This window comes from Saccopteryx leptura, chromosome X (genome assembly GCF_036850995.1).
Source record: "Saccopteryx leptura isolate mSacLep1 chromosome X, mSacLep1_pri_phased_curated, whole genome shotgun sequence".
NCBI lineage: Eukaryota > Metazoa > Chordata > Mammalia > Chiroptera > Emballonuridae > Saccopteryx > Saccopteryx leptura.
The window spans coordinates 22,341,565-22,345,795 of record NC_089516.1 but is presented as its reverse complement, the minus strand read 5'-3'; the positions used below and the strand labels follow the sequence as shown (position 1 = coordinate 22,345,795).

The 4,231-nt window shown below is 35.5% G+C and overlaps 1 non-coding gene across 1 annotated transcript; it reads left to right on the top strand.

The window, feature by feature from the left end:
* The first annotated feature begins 3,019 nt into the window (after positions 1 to 3,019).
* Positions 3,020 to 3,157, top strand: LOC136386659 (small nucleolar RNA SNORA48). Its single transcript, XR_010748015.1, has one exon. It is a non-coding gene; the product is annotated as a small nucleolar RNA SNORA48 (small nucleolar RNA).
* The last annotated feature ends 1,074 nt before the right edge of the window (positions 3,158 to 4,231 follow it).

Here is a 4,231-nt window from a genome sequence, read left to right as displayed (position 1 = left end):
ACACTTGAAACATACAGATTTTTAAAGTAAAATGACATAACAAAAGATGAAAACAAAAGAGATCAAGAGGAAAGGACTATTTTGTGATAAATTTAGAGCAAGCATTCTGAGTAGTCTGACACAGGCCCAATTCAGAGCTGGAAAGAGAGTCATGAGCAGGAAGGGATGTCCTACAAAATCCTTTGCTTCCCTGATGTCCCTGGTTTGCAGCAATTTTCCTTGCTCTTATTTCCTGCAGCACTTGAATTCTGTACCATGTAATTTAGTGCATTTCTCCACTGCTTGCTAATTGTGCCAAAATTCTCGATTCCTTAGCTAGATTATTATCTCCTTGAAGGCAGTGTTTAGTATGTTTCAGTATCTCACACTGTTCTGTGACTCATCTGTTTGAGTAGCAGAACCGTTGATCTGGTCTTTGAGATGCAGCCTTTCCCCCTTAGAAATGGACCCACTTGTTCCAGTCTCCTGAGGATACCACATTAGAGAATCTGTGATGTAAATGTGGGCATACATAAAAGGGTTGTAATTTCAACCATCTTAATATGATGTTAGTGATGGAAGTTACAGTGGCTTGAGAAAGAATAGATTGGTTTCTCACTAGTGAGAAGATGAGTTACAGTATACAAGTAGATAAAAGATTTTTCCGATGGGGTTATAAATTGAACACGTAGCCCACCAAAGGGGAAATAATGAAAGATAAGAGGGGGTGGTGGTGCAGCCAGAATGTAATCATTGCAGGTAATCTGCAATATATAACCACAGTGAAGGCTTGATCTGCACACGTTGGATGTATCAGGGTGAATTGGTGTAACCAAGGGTCATCTGAATATTTATAACGGACTTTTCCCAGCTGATGCTAATTTGAGTTAACAAGTATTATGATGGTATTTTTTCTAGTATGAAAAACCAGTATTCTCTTTCCTCCTATAAGCCTCAACTCATCAATTTAGTTCATCCCATTCTAATTCAGTGAGCATAAAGTGAATGCCTTCTATGAGCTAAGAGGTGTGATAAGCACTGGGAATTCATGTTGGAGATTTCTGCTCTCAAGGAGTTCTCTGCAAGAGGCAGACATACACACAAATCATCTAAAGTAATAGGTTAAGTACTTCAATAGGAGAGCACTGAAAATTGGATCATGAATTTGAAGTTTTAATTCCACCTCTTCCATGTGCATTGAGACCTTGAGCGAAGATCTTTTCTAAGGTTTAATTATTTCTCTGAATGAATATATCTGCTTCTTTTATGGCATAGAAAAATTAGAAAATACCATGCAAATGAATATATTTGAAATATTTTTAAAATTCTTAAACTAGTATAAATATGTAATTTTTTAAAGTTTATTTTTGTTTTTATTTCTACCTTTAACCTTTTTCAGCCAGACATACATTTGTTTAAAAATATTTTATTTTTGTAGGGCATATTTCATTTATGGTTCATTTATAGTATAACTTCTTATACTAAGGAAGATATATTAACACAATTAAATATAGACTTCATATCAAATAGTCAACCTTTTTATTAGTAATTACTTATTCTGTAACTATAACATGGTTTTTAAATGTTATACTGAAAAAAAGTTTCTTTTTCTTTATTGTTTTTTATTTCAGATGCACCCATCGTTGTATACTTTTAAGTGGTTTACCAAGACAAAAATTTGTCTTCACCATTTTAATGAGGCAGTAAAGTTCAAATGGGCTTGATTTTTTTGTATTTTGCAAATTGTCTCTAAAAGGTATATTTGCAAGACATCACTGGTTCTGATTCTACTTAACATAATTGTCCTTAACATTCTATAAATGATTTTATGCTTTCATGATTTTCTGTAATTCCCTGAAAATGAAAATAAGTTTTTCATCTTTTTGCAGGCAAATTTTATTTTAATTATTTGGTTTATAAAACTTACCACCTAAAATAATTTATAAATTATCTTTTTAATCTAATAATATTCAAGTTTTTCATTTTCTTATCTAAAATGGATTAAGAATGTAGTAGTAGTTTCTCATATATGCAGAAAAAGTTCAAGAATGAGGAACTTAAAATTACTGACTTGAAACCCAGTAGTGGAGAAAAAAACTTACTCTTTGAAAAAACAATTTGTCATGATTTTCAATACCTCTAATTGCCAAATTAGACCACTGATGTATAACTGAATTGGTAATTTAGTTTTTGCCTCTTTGCCTCTGAAAAGTGTAGACAGGACTTTATCACCATAATTACTAACATTTATTGACGAAGATTATGTACAAAGCCCTCTGCTGGGTCAACTGTCTTTGACCAGCAATGAGGAAGTTATACAGTTATTATTCAGAGACAGTTTATTCTTTGGACACAAAAGAGATGAATCACACAGATAAGTATTAATGAATTAGAAGAAGCAGCTTGCTTTATTTGGGACAAGAATAGGGTTTTGATTACAAAAAAAACCCCAAAAAACAAAGAGGAGACATTTTAAACAACCAAAAGAAAAATAAGTTATTTCAAAATCTTACTTTGTGACTTAAACACAAGTACTCATCAGACAGCAGGTGCAACCTCTCAGGGTTTGATAAGATAATTCCCTCGAATAAGCCCCTATTCTGCCAGATTCCAATGCTAGTTTGGTCTGTTTCTGTCAGTGTCCCTCAGGCTGAGAGAGGGTTGGAAGGTAGTCAGTGCTTCTCCACAATTAAGAACCACCTCCTGTTACAAATGCAGAAAATTATCATGTAGGAGAAAAGACTGAAGTCAAAATTACAGAAAGCAGATAAAAATATGTGTTCCCTTAGTGTTTGTGAATGAAAGGTTACTGGCTTAAATTAATTTAGTGACCATACTTGGTGCATATAAGTCATACTTTGTAGGTAGAAGAACTTTGCAATCATATTCTGTTATTCAGGCGACATTAGCATCTAGCGAGGCACACACAGGCTCTGCCTCCACTGTTGACTCAGCCAACAATGATTTTTCCAAATCTCCATTCTCTTTCCCAACATCAAATACACATACATATAACCTAGGTCAATAACCAGACATTCTCTGTCCCTGACCCCTGGACAGAGTTGCACCTGGTTTGGTGGTGCTTGTCTTATATCTGCTAGGGACAAAGTAACTCCTTATTTATCCCAGCTTGGCTTTTGGTCTGTGCCCTTGTTTGGTTCATGCCCTGGGCACATGGATAAAAAAATAATATGAATAGCCAGGCATTCTCTTCTCTCTCTCTCTCTCTCTCTCTCTCTTTCCCTCTCTTGTCTAAAATATTTCTATAGAGAAAATTCAGTTAGGACAGGACTCAAGGGAAGGTATGCAAGAGGCAAAAATGTTAAAATAGGCAGAATTATAGGTGGGAAGAAGAGGAAAGATCATGCAAAATTTCCCTTGGGGCCATGGGTTTTGGGCTAATTATGAGGAAATGAACTATGAATTTTTAAAAACATTACTAGGGAATGCTGCTTTTTCTTTGTTTATCACTGTTGATAGGTCTCATTCATGTTAGATAATTAGTGGCTCTGACAAAACAGTGATCTTTAAAATAATCATGTGCTAAGAATTCATAGAAGTGTAGTGCTTTCAAAGGACTTCTTCCCTTTTTTATTGCACTTCATTCTCCACACAGTACACTTAGAGTTAAAAGAGAGCACTGATTTTTTTCTTATACATTTTGAACTTTTGCAGATCTTTTTTTGGTGGGATGATAGGAGTTTAATTCACAACAAGCTTCTATAGCAGAAGAGGACTATATAGATTCACACATCATGGGTCACTGTCGCTGCATTAGAAGTATTTGTGGGGGCTGAGATGTTCTCGTTCTGGTAATGGAGAAGCTAATATGGGACCAGCCTCCCCCCCCACACACACACACAAATTGAAACTCTGAACAAAATGTAGAAAATTATGTTCGAAAATCAGTGGGGAGTAATGAAAATCAGACAAATATTAAAGGAGACTCTATACTTGAAAGGAGGAAATGGAATGGGGTAGGTTCTCCTTTTTGTGGCTTCTGACTAAAGACAGGTCATAGTCAGTCCCAGGGAAGGTGGCTAAAACTGGAAGAGAAAACATGCACTTGCACTGGCCTGAATAAAGAGAGAACAGCTGTTAGGTGAGCACAGCAGCTGGAAAGTAAGGGAGAAATGTCAGGAAAGGAGAGATTCAGTGAAGGGAACTCCAAATTCTGTATATAAACTCTGCCCCAATCTCTAGCTATCCCTCAAACTATGCATATTCAAGACAAAGTTCAAGCAACCCAGCT